The sequence below is a fragment of the Saccopteryx leptura genome, chromosome 8, assembly GCF_036850995.1.
Source record: "Saccopteryx leptura isolate mSacLep1 chromosome 8, mSacLep1_pri_phased_curated, whole genome shotgun sequence".
Taxonomy (NCBI): domain Eukaryota; kingdom Metazoa; phylum Chordata; class Mammalia; order Chiroptera; family Emballonuridae; genus Saccopteryx; species Saccopteryx leptura.
In genome coordinates, this window is record NC_089510.1 from 77,708,088 (window position 1) to 77,727,259 (window position 19,172).

The following is a 19,172-nucleotide window of genomic DNA, read 5'->3' on the forward strand; positions in this document are numbered from 1 at the left end:
ATGCACAGCTCACATCTGGTAATAGAATGTTCTTACACATGTGACTACAAAGTCAGTCAAAGCCAAAAGACATGTCCCTGATACAACTGAATAATATTTAAATGTTAAATATTAAAAATTGTTGATTTTCTAGTAAGGAATATATTAGAAGAATGCATGTTTCTCTCCAGTTCAAAAGTCTTTTGAGTTAGATGCAATGACATTTACATTGGTTAAGGGGCAAAGAAGTGAACATCTAATCAAGCTCGGTGCTGCCTGAGCCCTTGCTTTAGCTTGGTACAGTTAGGTGCTGCAGATTACATCTGTAAAAGTCAGTTAACTAGCAGACTTCCTGTATAGACAAAGCTAGGAAAATCTGTAACTGAACCCAGTACACATCACTATAAGATGCCTCAAAATGGAGGCCATTGGTTCAGCTACTATGAAAAGGGGCACCAACAGCTCACTTCAGTCCCCAATGAGGATTTACACGTTCAAGTCAACATCACAAGGCACTTAGCACCTTCAAATAGCAGAGCAGGCAACTACCAAAATCAAGTGGGAAGACAAGGCCCAAAATTTATCAGGTTATTTAACACATTTTTTCCTCATAATGTATAAGCATCTTTTAACCCTTAGAAATTTTAAAATTTAAGTTAATAAATGTTTAATAAAATCAAACCTGTAATAGTTATAATTTTATATTAAGGGATATACGCATATGTGGAGTTTTAAATTGTCATACCAAAATTTGGCCTCTTCAAATAGCAGTTCAGTCTTTTAATTCCAATTTAAAATATATAATTAAGCTATTGATTTAAAATTGTGATTGTAAGGTACTATAATATTAAAAGATTTAAGAAATATTTAGTGTTCCCATACGTGTGAGTTAGATTTGATAGATTTATAATAGCTTTTAAGTACTTAGGAAGGATTTTGTCAGTTAAAACAATCATAGGCTATAAAAAGAAAATCAAGTATATTTATATTATCAATGAAATTTTAAATGTTAGTTTGTTTAGTTATGTTTTTAAATTGAACCAAGTATTAGTCGAAGGCCCCCTTTAAAGTGATTAAAATTTGCTAGATTTATAAATAGAAAAATAAGATCTTTAAAGTGAACCACACTTGTGGAGTTGTAACAAATAATTGAATATCAATTCTTTTAAAAGCCTGGAGTGATGTTTTCTGCACACAAAAACTGCCTTAAAGGATATTTTTTAAAATTGCATTTAACAACATTGTTGGGAGCTTTGGGAGTGAATGGGGAGAGAGAATTATTCTCACAAAGAAAAGGCAGGAAAAAAATAGGTACTTTATATGGCTGAGAGTTAACACTAAATACGACTTTTCTTCTAACCTCTGCTATTTTCCAGTGAATGCAGGAGAAATGCTACAAGATAATTGGGTGAAGAAACGATCAGAATTATTCAGCTGTTTGTTATTGCACACCTACTCTGTTTAACACTATGGGAAAATACAAAAGTATGTGAAGTTTTTAATCTAGTGAGGCAGGTAAGATCCTCAAACCTGAAACAATTAGAGAATAAAATGATTCAGTTCAATAAACAGTCATTAAGAGCCAACTTTGCAAAAGATACAATGATTGGCTCCAGGAGGCGGAGGGAGCTGGGCTTAAAAATAAACAATAAGCTTTATAATTAAGTGCTAAATTGTGTGTTGCAGAAGTCAAGTGAGAAGCATTCAAAGAGAGGTATCAAAGTATATTGGAACAGCTGAGATGTATGGAGGATGAGGTAAGAACTGATGTGGGCTTGGAAGGACGAAAAGGACTGAAATATGCAGAGGGAGGCGGGGTTGGAAGGGAAATTATTAAGACCCTATTGTGCAAAGGGAACAACAGCGAAACCAGCAGAGAAGAGATGCTTCATCGTGAGTGACAGTGGAATAAAATTATGGAGCGATTTCTAAATTACAATGAGACGAAAGCAAAAGCTGGTCACTAGTCTAAGTTACTAAAAATAATAATACTTACTTACCAAGCATTGGGAGAAAGTGGGATAAAATAAAATAAATCCTCATCTCTCATAGCGAGAAGCCATTATTTACATTTGATTCATCAAGAAAAAAAGTATAAGCATATATTATTGGACCTGATGGAGTAAATACCAATGGAAAGATAAAGCTAAAATAGCTGTCTCTGGGAATGGAACTAAGGATGAGAAGGTTGGGAATCAGAGAATGTTGCTTTACGTCCTACACGCTTCTGCACTGTTTGAGTTGATACCTATGACTTTGTACCATGTGACTGTATTATTTTGAGCCAAATATGAAAATGCAAGACAGACACAGTTATTAGGCCACATTTGTCTGACCCAGATGCGCATTTACGATAAATAAAGCTCCAGCTTCAAGGCCCCTCACTTAGACAGGCTCCTTCCAACCTGCATACTGTATCTAATTTTGTAATTATATATATTCTGGGTTTTTTTGTTTTTTTGTTTTTTTGTATTTTTCTGAAGCTGGAAACGGGGAGAGACAGTCAGACAGACTCCCGCATGCGCCCGACCAGGATCCACCCGGTACGCCCACCAGGGACAACGCTCTGCCCACCAGGGGGCAATGCTCTGCCCCTCCGGGGCGTCGCTCTGCCAAGACCAGAGCCACTCTAGCGCCTGGGGCAGAGGCCAAGGAGCCATCCCCAGCGCCCGGGCCATCTTTGCTCCAATGGAGCCTTGGCTGCGGGAGGGGAAGAGAGAGACAGAGAGAAAGGAGGGAGGGGGGTGGAGAAGCAAATGGGCTCTTCTCCTATGTGCCCTGGCCGGGAATCGAACCCGGATCCCCCGCACACCAGGCCGACGCTCTACCGCTGAGCCAACCGGCCAGGGCCCTGTTTTGTTTTCTTAAAGAGAGTCCCTCAAGTCATGTCAGCTTCAGCCCCTGAATGACCTTGGTCTGAACTAAGATCTTCTGCATTTCTCATGGCTCCTGAATGCCTGTCTTACATTTCCTAGGAGGAACCCAGTCTCACTCGCAACTATTCATGTCACTTTCCATCAAGGCACCTGACCTTAGTTATGCTAATAAATAATTTTGATTCAAAATAAAAATTTCTACTTGATTTAAAGCATTTAGGTTTATAAATAAGGAAATGACCCAAGGTTAGCAGTGATTTGCAAAACACACCCTTGACACAGCTGGGTTGAAGCAGGGAGGGACAGGAACAGAGTGCCCAGTGGAGAGCATGGGGTAACTGGCAGCTGAGATATACACACCTGGGCCAGGAGGCGGAGCAGGAGAACATGAGATAGATGCGAGGGGCACTTTACAATAAAATTGACCAGGTCTGGTTACCAGCTGAGGAGCTTCCCCACAAACAGTAAGAGTCAGGATACTTCCAAATTACATGTTGGGATGGGGCCTGGTTTTTTACTCTTTATTTGGCAAATTTCTCATTGGCATCCATTGAAAATTTGACCGATAAAACCAATTTTACCAGCAGCATCTTGCCAGTCATTCGGTAGCTCTCGCCAAATACTTTCAATGGAATTCTGTCAGCAAGATTGAAAACGCTGAATTTTCTTCTACTAAACACAATCATAAACTTTCTAGCCTAGGATATGTATTTTTATTCTCACATGTGGTCTTCAGGAGCTTGTGCTGACAAGAGAGGTTAATAAACAGATTCAATGAAAGTCCCACAGTACTATGGACCAGGGAATTCTCACTTAGACACAATTTCTATCGCTGCCAGTATTTCCACGGTGGCAGATTAATAACTAGACCACATTCTGCAGAAGAAGACACATAAAATTATTCTATAGTTGGAGAGCCATTTGGCAAACAACAGACAACAAGCTAAAGAATTTTCTGGAGAGTATCTAAATATTTCTCATTGCTCTTGTTAGCCAGTGTTTTTTAATCTCTATGGGGTGGGTGTTTTGGATTGTGTGCATGTGACTTGGAGTTTCTGAATACACAAATGGTCAGTTTTTGGACTTCTCTGTGGAAATAAGAAATTTCAAATCATGTGTGGATGCGACCAGCCCAGCACAGATGACCTGGGAAACGAAGCCAGTGAAGGACGCACCTGCGTGGCTTCCTGACCAGTCGACTTGACTGCACTGCATCTGGACAGACGAACAGCCAGGCCGGAGACTCGGTGGTAACTGTGTCCTTTGTCTCCCACCACCTGGCTGGGATTATTTTCTCTTATGAATGCAGCCTAATGCTTTACCCTCTTGCCTAAAAAAAATTCTATTAACTGTTTTTGATGGTATAAAAAAATTCACTAAGTACAAAAAGTGAGTCAAGAAGTGGAAATGCAGAGCTACCTATGTGTACGGCCTTCTTTCAGCAGCTCCAACACCGGTCAGCTGGACAGACAACCCACCGGTGAGGACAACGATAGAGACGGATTAGTTTCCACATTCAGTTATTTCTCCAGTATGAAAAGAAAAGAGGGGAGACCTTCGACATATCATAATTCTACTGCCCTCTCGATCTCATCCTTTCTGACTTTTTCTCCCACCTCAGTCTATGATTTGTCCCCATCTCTTCACATCTTCTATCTCTCCCTCTCTACTGGCTCCTTGCCTCCATCAGTATTATAAACATGCTGATGTAGCCCCCCACACACACACCTTTATTTTATTAAGTGAGAGGCGGGAGGCAGAGACAGACTCCTACATGCACTCCAACCGGGATCCACCCTGCAAGCCCCAGCCTGGCGATGCTCTACCCGTGTGAGGCTGCTGCTCTGTTGCTCGGCAACATAGTTATTTTGGCATTTGAGGCAAGGCCATGGAGCCAACTTTCCTGAACCATTTGAGCCATGGATGCTGGAGGGGAAGAGAGAGAATGAGAGAGTGGGGGGGGGGGCAGTTAGAGAAGCAGATGATCACTTATCCTGTGTGCCCTGACCGGCAATCAAACTCAGGATTTCCACACACTGGGCTGACACTCTACCACTGAGCCAATAGGCCAAGACTATAGTCCCCTTTAAAAAAAAATCCTCCTATAACCACTGCCCTTCCCAACTCAGCCCTCATTACAAAGTTGTGTCCAATCACTGCCTCCTCAGCTTCCGAATCCACTCCCTTCTGAACTGCTCTTGCTGAGATGGCTAGAGATCACCTTAGGCCAAATCCAGTGGTCTTAATTTCCATGAGATCTTAGGTGCTTTTAATACTGTTGAATTCTTCCACTGCCTTTAGCTCCCTTGCAAAAACAACAGCAACAAATTTTCTGGTTTTCACTCTTCCCTGGCTACTTCTTCTCAACCTCTTTTGCTGCCTTGTATTTCTAAGTATTAGTTTCTATGACCCTTGGGTTTGTCCACTAGCTCTCTTCCATTCTCCTTGTGCATACTCTCCCAGTGCTCTCCTCCCTCCAGTAGATTCAATCACCATCGACACATGAACGACTGTCACTATCTAGCTCTCCTTCTAAGTTTCAGAACCATGGATCCAATGGGCATCACCATTTGGTTGTTCCAGAAGCAATGCAAGCTCCAACTGGGTCAAAACTGGACCCATCTTTCTGCTCAAATTCCTTTTTTCTTGTTGAGTAATGTCACAATCTACCTAGCTTTGCTTTCTGAAGGACACTTGTGCCAAATGTGTTGGATGTCTTAGGATCTGTACTCTTATTTATCACTGTTCCAATCCAATTTGTCCAGATCCATTGTTCTCATCCTATTGTCCATGTAACTTTAAATGTAAATCGGGTTAGAAAAATAAAGCATCTCGTCTACTCTGAAAGACATATAATCAACCTAAATGGTTTAAACAAAATAGTTTAAGAGATATTTTTTAAGTCTTCAATGTTAAAGTGCCACTAAAAATCCAAATCAACCTTTCAGGGACCTGAAGGATTAGATGAACCAGTATTGGGGATACCTTGAGGTCACCTTAGGAAAAGTTATTCACTTGTAATTACACACATGCTATTTTATAAAGTAGACCTGTGTCCAATTTCGTCTCTTCCTTATGTATTGGGAAATTGCAATTGAGTGATAAGTATTGCAATGATCAACCAGGCAAACACAGAGTAAGGATGGCAAAAGCGTTCAGCTGCCACGCATTCTGACTTCCTCACTTGCAAAATGAGATAACGATACCTACCTCAAAGGGATACTGAAAGGATTTAACGAGATAGTGTGTATAAAATGCCTAACATCCTGGGTGCTCAAAAATTTCAACAAAAATTTTATTTTTAAAAATTTTTTCCACCATTCTCTTTTCTTTTCTTCAATTTTTAGTCAATTTAAGTCTCTGGTGCAGAAAGAAATATGCCTAGAAAAATCCAATATGGTCTTAGATCGGGACTGTTCTATTAGACCCATAGAAGACTAAATTTGGTTTAAAAGTATTTCAAGTGTTTTAGTGTCCTAGACTGACTTTCCCAGGTGTGTCTTATAACATAGACCCAAACCCTGGGGCCCCTAGGAGTGGTCCTGACTTTTCGAGGCCCTCAAAATTCTCCTTGGTGAGATTAGATTGAATGGCCAGGAGCAGTGGAGACTTGCTTACCCTCCAGAAGCAACTTTAGTTTATATATGAAATTCTCTCAATGCCCCAGAACTAAAAGAAAAAGTAAAGCCCCAGCCAAGAAGCTCAGTTGGTTAGAGCATCTTCTTCTTTTTTTTTTTTTTTCAAAAGAAACAGAGAGAGAGAGACAGAGAGAGAGAGAGATAGGGACAGACAGGAAGGGAGAGAGATGAGAAGCATCAATTCTTTATTGCAGCACTTTTAGTTGTTCATTGATATGTTTTCATATGTACCTTGACCAGGGGGCTACAGTTGAGCCAGTGATCCCTTGCTCAAGCCAGCGATCTTGGGCTTCAAGCCAGCAACATTTGGGCTCAAGCCAATAACAATGGGGTCATGTGTATGATCCCACACTCAAGCCAGTGAGCCTGTGCTCAAGCCGGTGACCTTGGGGTTCAAACCTGGGTCCTCTGCATCCCAGGCTGACACTCTATTCACTATGCCACCACCTGGTCTGGCTAGAGCATCTTCTTGATACACCAAGGTTGTAGGTTCGATCCCCAGTCAGGGCACATAGAAGAATCAACTAATGAATATATTAATAAGTGGAAAAACAAATTGATGTTTCTCTTCCACTCTCTCTTTAAAAATCAATACATTTAAAAAATTTTAATAGATAAAAATAAAGAAAAACAAAATGGAGAACAAAGAGGGCTCTCTGAATATTATCAGCTACCCTTCTAAAAATTATTGGCTTTCTTAGAGCTGCCTTCTTCCAAATAATAGCAAACTGGGAAGATTGTTTGCACAATGGGGGATGAATAAGGGACTGGGGCAGGGGGTGGGGGGACAGCTAGGAGGGTATAGTTGTTCTTTAAATCTGTTTAGGTGGTTAGAGGGTGAGGGTGGGGTGGGATGGAGCACAGTCGCACTAGAATCTCAGGGAAAAGGGCAGAACAAAGCTAATAGCATAAAAAGTGTATAAAAAGCCCATGTTAATACAAACCACCAGCAGCCTTCGCAAGGAGTCGGAGGCTCCCCACACCGGCCCACTTCACAATTTCTTTAGTCAATCCCTGAGTGGAAGCTCCCAGAGAATGAGCCACAAGATATAACCAGGCCTACAATCTAAACAAAATAAGCATGAAAAAAAAAAAAAGTTCCATAAACAAAATGAGTATGTTCTTAGTGTAATCAATCACTGGTAGCATTAACTGCTGGTATTTCCCTTCTACCCCAAGAACCCAGGCCAATTTTTTAGGGCTGCTATTTTCACTCTGGGGTACATACATACATCTGTGGGTGCCTGTAGACTTTTCAAGGGGTACACAAGAAAAATAATTTTTAAGGGAATCCATTTCCTCAACTTGTATGAGTACTATTTATCTGATAAAGAGCTTGTTGTCAGGTGACCTCTTTATCTGATCTGCTTTACTAAAGAAATGCATACCCTACTCTCCTGGCCAGTCTTACTGTGGTCCCTGCCCTGGGGCATGAACATCTGCTGAGCAAAGTGTAGGAAGCAAATAATCTTCATGATTTGAAATAAATACCTTTGCCGGTCACATGCTGCTAGTCAGTTTGGGCTGCTAGTAAATATATACCATAGTGGTTTACAAAGAACAGGACATTTTTTTCTCCAGTTCTGAAAGCTGAAAGTCTAAAAAGAAGGGATGTGCAGATTCAGTGCCTGCTTTGGTTCATAGATGACCTATCTTCTTTTCACTGTATCCTCACATGGCAGGAAAGGAAAGGAATCTCCTTTATAAGGGTATTAATCCCATTCATGAGAGTTGTACCCTCCTGACCTAATCACCTCCCAAAGGCCCCATCTCCTAATACCATTTCAACATATAAATTTGGGGGGATACAAAAGTTCAGTCTACAGCAAGTGGCTTCTTATTCTTTGCTCATCACAAGATCGAAGTAGAACTGTAAAGCCAGTGGCCGCGGCCACCATCACAGCTGCCTGGCCCATGCAGGTTCGCATTTGATTCGGACAGATGGTAATAAAACAATGGAGCCAAGAGCTGGTGGGCCATTACCTTTAATCCTAGCTTGCACCCGGCGGGCAAGAAATACACACAGTGGGAAAACACTTCCCTTTCCATTCAGGGCTCCCAAAGCCACTGACTTATCTGAGTTTCCTAGAATCAAAGGTTCTACCTCACCAGTCTCATTCACCTCTGTTCCCCAACTCCTTCTCTGCACAAACTCTGCACAAACTGGCTTCTCCTTCAGCACTCCACCATCTTGGCTGCCTCTCCTCTCCACCACATGGCCTTTCTCTGCTCTCCTACAGCATGGCTCCTCCTAGAACATAATCACTCTTCCCTTGGAACAACGTGATCTCTCTTCCTTTTATAACCTTTTGGCACGAAAGCCCTTCCCCAACACATATTAACATAATCACGCCCATCCCAAGCAAGAAGGGCAACTAATATTATCATCACCTGGGCGACGGGCTTCCACATGGGCAACACCATCTTTAACAAAGTGAGAATAATATATTTTATCTGCCCAACAATTCACCCCTATGCTCACTTTACTACCCACAATCACTATGGGCATCCCTGTGCAAGGAAATTAAGCACATTACACAAATTACAACAACATGACAAATCATACAATTTCAACAATTACAAAGGTACATTTCAGCAGCCTCTGAGCACTTTGCCAAGAGTGCAAAATGACCTCAGCCTTCTTTCTAGCCATGGGAAAAGCTTCCTGGGGCAGGGGAGTGCTTCCAGCAAAGCCACCCCCCACCTCATCAGGGTATTTCACATTGTCCAAAATCCGTAAGTGCATCCAACAAAGGAGCCAGTGCCCACTCTGGTCGTAGTCCAGGAATCAGTCCAAGCACATGGGGGCCTCAGCCACCCTCCTCATTCCTGCCATCCTGGCAGGTCTTACACTGTCCCAAGGAGGAGCACGTGGAAATGGCAGCCAGCATTTTCATCTCTGCTCTGGAGAGCATGATGGCATCCACCCCTATGTCCCAAAATCACAGACCTACCAAGGGCATAGTAGGTGCTTCTTGCTGCTGCGCTCTCACCTGGAGACTGCGGATCACAACTTCCAGCCTGATTCTCCTCATCCTCCAAAGAGGAACTGAAAACACCAGCTCCCGCGGCCTGGCTTGAGTCCTGGGCTGCCACCGCCTTCTGCTCTGCGGGCCTTGCAGCCCCAGCTCCAGCCTCAGCCCGGGCCTCCCGCTGCTGCTGGCTCTCCACAACATTCAGGGCAATCTCCAACTCACGAACTTGTGATTCCTTCTCCAGCAGCTGCTCCATTTCCAAGTGAATCTCACGAACCTGGTCAGCCTCTTTCTCTGGTGCTTGCTCCAGCTCCAGGGTGGGTATCTCTTTCTCCCACGTTTGCTCCAGCTCCTTCCACTGCTCAGATTGCAGGTCCCAGGCAGCCTCTTCCACAGAGCTCTCGATTTCCTCACACATGGCTGTAAAAGTCAGCCAGCCTACGGTCCCCAAAAGGACAGCCATGGGGAACCCTAACAGCAGCCAGTCCTCTACTCCACCGCTCAAAGGTGGCGGTGGCTCCATACTGATCTGTATCGAATCCTGCCACAGACTACGCCAAATGTAAAGCCAGTAGCCACGGCCACCATTACAGCCACACATCTGATTCGGACAGACAGTAATGAAATGATGGAGCCAAGAACTGGTGGGCCATTACCTTTATTCCTAGCTTGCACCCGGTGGGCAAGAAATACACACAGTGGGAAAACACTTCCCTTTCCATTCAGGGCTCCCAAAGCCACTGACTTATCTGAGTTTCCTAGAATCAAAGGTTCTACCTCACCAGCCTTATTCACTTCTGTACCCCATCTCCTTCTCTCTGCACAAACTCTGCACAAACTGGCTTCTCCTTCAGCCAGTGGAAGAGAAAGACAGAGAGGAAGGAGAGGGGGAGGGGTGGAGAAGCAGATGGGCGCTTCTCCTGTGTGCCCTGGCCGGGAATCGAACCCGGGACTCCTGCATGCCAGGTCGACGCTCTACCACTGAGCCAACCAGCCAGGGCCTGTTTCCATATTTTTTATGTGATAATATTTCTTGTGTGCAGACAAGAGTGTGAACAAAAAATTAGAAATAGAATTAGTGTTCATCCATGAATCTAGAAGGTAATTGGAAGAAAAGCCATATTTATCTCACTATAATATATAGTCAATAAAAATGAACACTTAAAGCCATATAATCACACAAAACTTTTTAAAATTAAAATTTGTACACTTTTTTGTTGTCCTATAAAGATGGCTATATAAATTCAAGGAGAAAAAACCATGTAATACCTGCCAGTTCATGTATTTTTTTAAGTGAATGATGATGGGTATCTGATTGTTATGATATTCTGGTCTCACTGGCTACATTTAAAAAGTAATTTAACAATTTTATTCTACAATGTCATTTTTTTTTTTTTTTTTTACAGAGACAGAGAGTCAGAGAGAGGGATAGATAGGGACAGACAGGAATGGAGAAAGATGAGAAGCATCAATCATTAGTTTTTCGTTGCAACACCTTAGTTGTTCATTGATTGCTTTCTTATATGTGCCTTGACCATGGGGCTACAGCAGACCAAGTAACCCCTTGCTCGAGCCAGCGACCTTGGATCCAAGCTGGTGAGCTTTTTCCTCAAACCAGATGAGCCAGCGCTCAAGCTGGCGACCTCCGGGTCTCGAACCTGGATCCTCCGCATTCCAGTCCAATGCTCTGTCCACTGCACCACCACTTGGTCAGGCTACAATGTCAATTTTTGCAGCACACTGGATATTATATTCTTTGCAACAACTTTAACTCATAATATAAAACTGTAGTTGTTATTTTTGTTTTTGTACTTTTCTGAAGCTGGAAACAGGGAGGCAGTCAGACAGACTCCCGCATGCGCCCGACCAGGATCCACCCGGCATGCCCACCAGGGGGCGATGCTCTGCCTACCAGGGGGCGATGCTCTGCCCATCTGGGGCGTCACTCTGTCGTGACCAGAGCCACTCTAGCACCTGGGGCAGAGGCCAAGGAGCCATCCCCAGCGCCTGGGCCATCTTTTGCTCCAATGGAGCTTCGGCTGCGGGAGGGAAAGAGAGAGACAGAGAGGAAGGGGAGGAGGAGGGGTGGAGAAGCAGATGGGCGCCTCTCCTACGTGCCCTATTCAGGAATCGAACCCGGGACTTCCACACGCCACGCCGACGCTCTACCGCTGAGCCAACCGGCCAGGCCCTATAGTTGTTATTTTTAAGAAAAGCTGAGAACATACCATATTTCAATACTTTTAGAGGTACACAAACAAGAGTCTAAAAATGACAAGTATTATAGAACAGCAGACCCCTAATCTTTTCATGAGAAGCATCCCACTTGAATATATATTTTTTAAAGATAGTTGTAGTTTTACTTTATCTATTGACCAAGAAAAATTAACTAACAAAAAAACTCGTAGTAACATTTATCAGAAACACTTATAAAATCTTTATTTTTTTATTTATTTTTTTCTTTACAGAGAGAGAGAGTCAGAGAGAGGGATAAATAGGGACAGACAGACAGGAACAAAGAAAGATGGGAAGCATCAACCATTAGTTTTTTCGTTGCGACACCTTAGTTGCTCATCGACCGCCCTCTCATATGTGCCTTGACCGCAGGCCTTCAGCAGACAGAGCAACCCCTTGCTCAAGCCAGTGACCTTGGGCTCAAGCTAATGAGCCTTGCTCAAACCAGATGAGCCCACCCTCAAGCTGGTGACCTCGGGGTCTCAAAACTGGGTCCTCTGCATCCCAGTCTGACGCTCCATCCACTGCACCACCGCCTGGTCAGGCACTTATAAAATCTTTAAATGAATCTTTATAGTCATTAAAATGTTATCACCATACACCTAAAGACTTGAACTCATACACATTTGAAATGTGCTGTCCATTCTAATCTAGAGAAAATGTTTGGGGCACCCAAAAATTCACAGGAGCCCTGTTCTAACACCCATCTCAGAGCCACCCTGCAGGAGCCCTGTTCTAACACCCATCTCAGAGCCACCCTGCAGGAGCCCTGTTCTAACACCCATCTCAGAGCCACCCTGCAGGAGCCCTGTTCTAACACCCATCTCAGAGCCACCCTGCAGGAGCCCTGTTCTAACACCCATCTCAGAGCCACCCTGCAGGAGCCCTGTTCTAACACCCATCTCAGAGCCACCATACAGGAGCCCTGTTCTAACACCCATCTCAGAGCCACCATACAGGAGCCCTGTTCTAACACCCATCTCAGAGCCACCCTGCAGGAGCCCTGTTCTAACACCCATCTCAGAGCCACCATACAGGAGCCCTGTTCTAACACCCATCTCAGAGCCACCCTGCAGGAGCCCTGTTCTAACACCCATCTCAGAGCCACCCTGCAGGAGCCCTGTTCTAACACCCATCTCAGAGCCACTGCAGGAGCCCTGTTCTAACACCCATCTCAGAGCCACCCTGCAGGAGCCCTGTTCTAACACCCATCTCAGAGCCACCATACAGGAGCCCTGTTCTAACACCCATCTCAGAGCCACCCTGCAGGAGCCCTGTTCTAACACCCATCTCAGAGCCACCCTGCAGGAGCCCTGTTCTAACACCCATCTCAGAGCCACTGCAGGAGCCCTGTTCTAACACCCATCTCAGAGCCACTGCAGGAGCCCTGTTCTAACACCCATCTCAGAGCCACCATACAGGAGCCCTGTTCTAACACCCATCTCAGAGCCACCCTGCAGGAGCCCTGTTCTAACACCCATCTCAGAGCCACTGCAGGAGCCCTGTTCTAACACCCATCTCAGAGCCACCCTGCAGGAGCCCTGTTCTAACACCCATCTCAGAGCCACCCTGCAGGAGTCCTGTTCTAACACCCATCTCAGAGCCACCCTGCAGGAGCCCTGTTCTAACACCCATCTCAGAGCCACCCTGCAGGAGCCCTGTTCTAACACCCATCTCAGAGCCACCATACAGGAGCCCTGTTCTAACACCCATCTCAGAGCCACTCTGCCCTGATTGGGTTGACCTTTGCAGCATGGTGTTTCCCTGAGAAAAGACTAGGAAAATACTCATGAAGTCCATCGCAGGCAGACAAATTTTGTAGCCCAGCAGGTAGCTTAAATAAGTGACCTGCCCTGGCCGGATAGTTCAGTTGTTTGGAGTGTTGTCCCGAGGTTCAGAGGTTGCTGGTTGGATCCCCAGCACCTATGGGGACAGATCAATATTCCTCTCTCTCTCTCTCTCAGCTAAAATCAATAAATAAACATTAAAAGGAAAGTGACCCTGCCTAAAGGGGTGTGGCTTAAAGGGGAACTGCTGTTCAGCTCCACCCAATCTTGGGAGGGCTTGTGTTGTAGGAGTCTCACTTTTCAGGAAAAGCTGGATTTTTATGTGAAATCTCTAGACTTCCAATGCAATTTTTTTAAAAATCTGTTTGGGCCAACCTAAACACAAATGTGAGCTGAATTTAGCCCTTGAACCTCCAGTGTGCAACCTCTGCTCCAGTGCTGCTCAAAGTAAGACCCAGATCCAAGAGCTATTTGGTACAGGGGGTCCTCGGGTTACAACACAGTTTCGTTCCTACGACAGAGACGTAACCTGAATTTTGGTGTAAGTCGAAACACACCCTAGCCTAAGTCACTTGCTGATCCTAACACAGTTGTAAAATCATAAGCTAGAACATAAAAACACAACTAAGCCACAGAAAAAGGAAAAGGACATAAATATACTGTACCGTAGTAACAGAAAAAATGACAAAAAATTAGTATAAAAAAACCCTTCCTACCTCTATCCTGTGGTTGGCTTGCATACTGGAAGGGGCATTGTAAGGTGAGCAAGAGTGACCTATTGGGAGGAGGAAGCTGGAGAGGCAGGAGAACCCACAGAAGGTGCCGGAGACACTGGGTCAGGTGAATCAGGATTGCCTAAGGAACATGCAGGAGACGCTGGAGATGATTCTACCTGCACTACAGGGGTTTCATCTTGAGAAGCTGCTGATGTAGAGGGTACAGGATCTGTTGCAGGCCTCTCTACCTTCTTAAGGAATTCTTCTAGGCTAGTCTGGAATTAGTTTGCCCACATAGTCCATAAGTACAACACTAATGGCATAAGCCTCATTTTTTTTAAAGTTTTTACGGGAGTGAGCATTGTAAACTCGAAACATCATATGTTGAGACTGTCGTAACCTGAGAAACCCTGTATATTCCACAATGAAATCCCAAGAACAACTGAGAACACTGACAAACATCCATAGTAGTTTGACAATAAATTTGGAAATACAATTTTATGTCTCTAATAATAAAAGATGAGGTTATATTTTCGTTTCTTTATTTATTTCTCAAAATTTTTAAACCAAAATTTCAGTGAGCAATGGATTAGAAATCTTGCCCACAGAGAGCTTAAGCATTGCCATGGTCTTCATCAAAGTACAGGGTCTACCTGAAGATGCTCTTATCTAAACCAAGATTAGGGCTTGATAACTGAATGTCAGTCTCTGGACTCTTCACACTGACTACCTGAAGAAACACAAGCCTATGAAGTAAAATGCACCCAGTTCTAACCAGATAACAGTCAGTAGTAAAGGCCCAGAAGGTGACAATCTTTTTTCACCTCCTAGAAAAATGGGGCAAATGTCACGTCACCCCTACAGGCCTGCTCCTAGGCCCCCCAGGTCACCAAGTTTCCTTCAGCAGTAGCCTGGGGGAAATGGCTTGATACCATTGGTCACATAGAGTTCTCCCTTCATTAACCAGTGCACAAGGACCCTCGCAGGACCCTGGTAGGGCGCAGGGCATGTTTTCCTGCTGTTGTTTGTGTGTCTGCCTCTTTAAGCACATACTGAGCTCTTTTGAGGCCAAGACTCGGGCTTTTACATCTTCCCAATATGGTTCTTTCCCACCGAATGCTCTCCTCTTCCTGGCCAGTGTAGGACTTCTTGTTAGGCAACTGTGTCAGCCACCTGGTTCTGGAACCCTGATAGCTGGCAACCAACATCCTATCCTGGAGTTTCTGCCCAGGTGACCCTCTGACCTTTGTCCTCCCCTGCTGAGGATGAAGCTCCAGGATAGGAAACTGGCTGCCAGCTATTAATAGGCTCAACATCCACAATGATGTGGATGATTTCCATGCCCTATATGGGGCAGTCTCATCTAGGAGGGGCTTAGGCAAAGGCTGGAGGCCCAACAGGCAAGGGAAAGAGTGCTTAGAGATTTAAGGACCTCTTCATCTTAACAAAGAGACAAACGCTCAGGTCTGCACACTCCTAAGGCAGTGTTTTTCAACCTCTGATCTGCCAGAAATTTTGTACTGGTCCACAAAAGAGTTAACCACCCTGATGTATGAAGATTATAGGCCCTATGATCTTAGTCAAACTTGCTTACGCTCAGGGTGATTTCTGCCTTAGAAATATTTCTCCTGTTTTTCCCCAGTCCCCAGTGTAAACAGGTTGAAAACCACTGCTCTAAGGAGCTGAGGGAAAGCCCCTAAGTAAATTGTGCTGTGGTGTGCTGCTGAGTCTCCCCCTCGCCCACCACCATCCTTTACTCCATTCAACAGCTTCTAGCTCCAGCGACCAACAGAACAACTACTGAACTATCTTGGAGGGCTGGTGCCCTGGGCCTGCCAGCTGCGGCACCCCAGAAAGGGGAATTTCCCCAAGCCAAGTTGCAAACCTAGTGGGGGAGTTTTTCTTCACACCATCTGGAGGGAAGTGGTTATAATCTACTATAAATTCTCCTGAAATGATCAAGTACATGTAGGGAAATTGTTACATTGTTGAGAAACATGGCTGCTTTGTTTCTTCCTGGGGAGCTCTGCAGACTTGTATATCAATCAGTGATCTCTCCTGCCTGAGGCCCAGAGAGGAGATCAGGCCGGGGAAGGACTGCTCTGCCCTTGTCATTCTCCAGGTAGCCAATTTGGGGCCGCCTGCCCTTTTTTTTTTTTTTTTTTTTTTTTGCAATTTAAGACACTAAGAGAATTTAAATGAGATCAGTCCTGTGTATGTAAAGAAAGAAATAGCCTGTTTGGCCAAAAAGAAAAAGTGCTATGTTGTGTTACTCAGTTTCAGTTTTTTAATGTGTGTGTTAACAGAGCAAAAGTACAGTAATCCATTAATAGTTATTAAGCTATTACAAGTACCATTACAGTAAGGGGGGGGGGGAGAAGAGAACACTCAAAATACACAAAATTGTTTTTAAAAACTCATTCTAGGAAAAGGAAATGCCACAGTAGAAAGATAAGGAGCCTTAATTAACAAATTCATCTATTTCCCTTCTTCAAAATGAGACTGTTCTAAGGCAATTTGCTTTGGAGAGCAGTTTTGCACCATAAATCTGGGACAAGTTTTTATGTGTGCGTTTGTTTTGCACAAGGCTTAAGAAAAACACAGCAACCAAACCACCCAGTCCAGCCCTGCAGAGAAAGAGGAGACCTAATCACCCATGATGGCGATTACATAATCGAGAATCGCGCACACACAAACCCCAAGTCTCCAAAGAATCCGCCTTTAGCTTCCTGTCATAAAAGATGCCCTTTTTTTTTTTTTTCTTTTCCTTTGTGCGGATCACTAAAAATGCTTCTTAAAGGCCGAGTGGATGTCTTTGGTAGAAATAGAGGTCACTTAAGAATGATTTATAAGTGCACCCCAAGCCAAAATGACGCATGTATCGACATCTAAAGTGCATCTGCATTTAGTGCAGCAAAAGCTCAGGATCTGATTCTAATCGGTGCCCTGAAGATGCTCCCCACCGATGAAAAGGCCTGGCTAAGGGGGCCGCCCCTCCCCGAGGCCGCCGGCCCCACATCCAGGCCCTTTCTTGGGCAGCTGGAGTGCTCCTCTCTTAGATAATGCCAGGTACTCTGGAAAGTAGCCGTGTAATAATACACAAACCCCTGATGATGTCAGCGTGTTATTGACTTTCCAAGTCTGAATGACTGAGCAGAGGAGCGGGGGTGGGGCGCAACCATCCGGCAGCGCGGGGACCGGCCAAGCGAAAATGGGCTCGCGGGCCTGGCGGGGGAGGGGCGGCGGCTCGGCGCTCGGCTCGGCGCTCGCTCGGCGGCGGCTGCGTCGGGGTCGAGCTGCAGAGCCCTAGCGCGCCTCCCAGCTCCCGCTCCTCTGCTGTTTACATTTGGCCCAACTCCTCGGGCAGAAATATCTGAGGCCTGCCCCGCCCTCCCGAAGCTCTTACCACGAGGCAGTGCCGGGTTCCCAGGCGGCAGCCGAGAACCCCTCCCTGCTCCCTTCCCCCCCCTGCGCCGGAGCCTTCTCCCCGGCTGCAGTCACCGTGCACATCCGGGGGTCGCTATCCGTGGTGTACTATCCGTTGCACAAGCCCCTTAGAAACTGCACCGCAGCCGTGCTGATATTTTTATGGGACGTGATCGGCTTCGTTTATGGCCCTGGCAGTGCAGGTGCAGAGTTGTAGGTTCCCGTTCTCACCCGGCAGATTGACCACCGGGCAATCTGTCATCTTCCAGGCTAGGTGGGAACCGGGCTGGGCTGCCCTTAAATGGAATTGCGGGGAGAGGCCTGGATCTGGAGGGAAGCACTCCAGCCCGGGGCGTGGCATTCCCCACCGGGCCGACACCTGACTTCCAGGCCGCGAGGCCCCCGCGGGCCCACCGGCAGAGCGCTCCCCCACCTTTGGGACTAGGAGCCCAGAAGCCTGCCTGAAGGCGCAGCTCCCTTAACCCCTCTGTAGGCCTATGGAAACCCTCCCAGGAAGTCCAGGCCCGGCCCACGGTGAGGGTCTACGGGGCTCCTCCCGGTCGGTCCCTGCTGAGTTGTGTTTATGGAAGCACCGTGTGGTGCAAACCGCAGAGGTCGTGGAACTGCCTGGTCTCGAATCCTGCTCTGCCGCTTCAGCTGTGTGTGTGGGTTGTGCTCAACCTCTCGGTCTCCCTCATCTGTAAAACAGGGGTAGTAGTAATCCCCTCATAACTGTTGTGAGGATTAAAAGAAAGCCAGTTTTGCCTGACCTATGGTGGCAGAGTGGATAAAGCCTGGACCTAGAACACTGAGGTCTGAGGTCGCTGGTTCAAAACCCTGGGCTTGCCTGGTCAAGGCACATATGGGAATTAATGTTTCCTGCTCCTCCCCGCCCCCTTCTCTTGAAAATGAATAAAGTCAGTTTCGAAAGGGACTGACTCCTTTTTTAAAATAATTCGGCCCTTAACCTTCATTAGTAGTTATACTTGTCAGGCCAGGTCCGCAGACCCATTGTGTCTAAACTCACCCCTTCCTCCCCTCCAGGCTTTGTGGAGGCCGCCGGACCCACCCTTACCCCTTACAGGTTTACTGACTAGAAGTGGTGCATTGCCAGGGTTGTGGGGAGGGGTGGTGTGGGGGCGGGGAATGTGCCTCTCCCCACCTTCCCCGCCTTGCTGCGTGGGATTGGTCCAGAAGTGAAGAGTTGACACATTTTAGTCCAATCAGAAGCCTTGAGAAATTTGAAACTAGGAGTGAAAAGGTCAGTTTTTCCCCAGGGCTAAAACTTCAAGCTATAAAGTTAGGACTCTTCTATATAATCATGTTTCCTATCATGTACAGGGGAGGCCAATCTGAAGACCAACAGAGATAGTAGAGGTAGAGAGACAAAGAGACAGAAACAGCAGAGTTGAAAGGCCAACGTGGGGGTGAAGCCGGGAATGTGCCTCTGACCTAATGGCCCTGCTAACTAGTTCCTGTGTCCCTGGTACTGTCCACCTTCCTCAGATTCCTTGTGACAACCAGTATTTTTTTACAACAA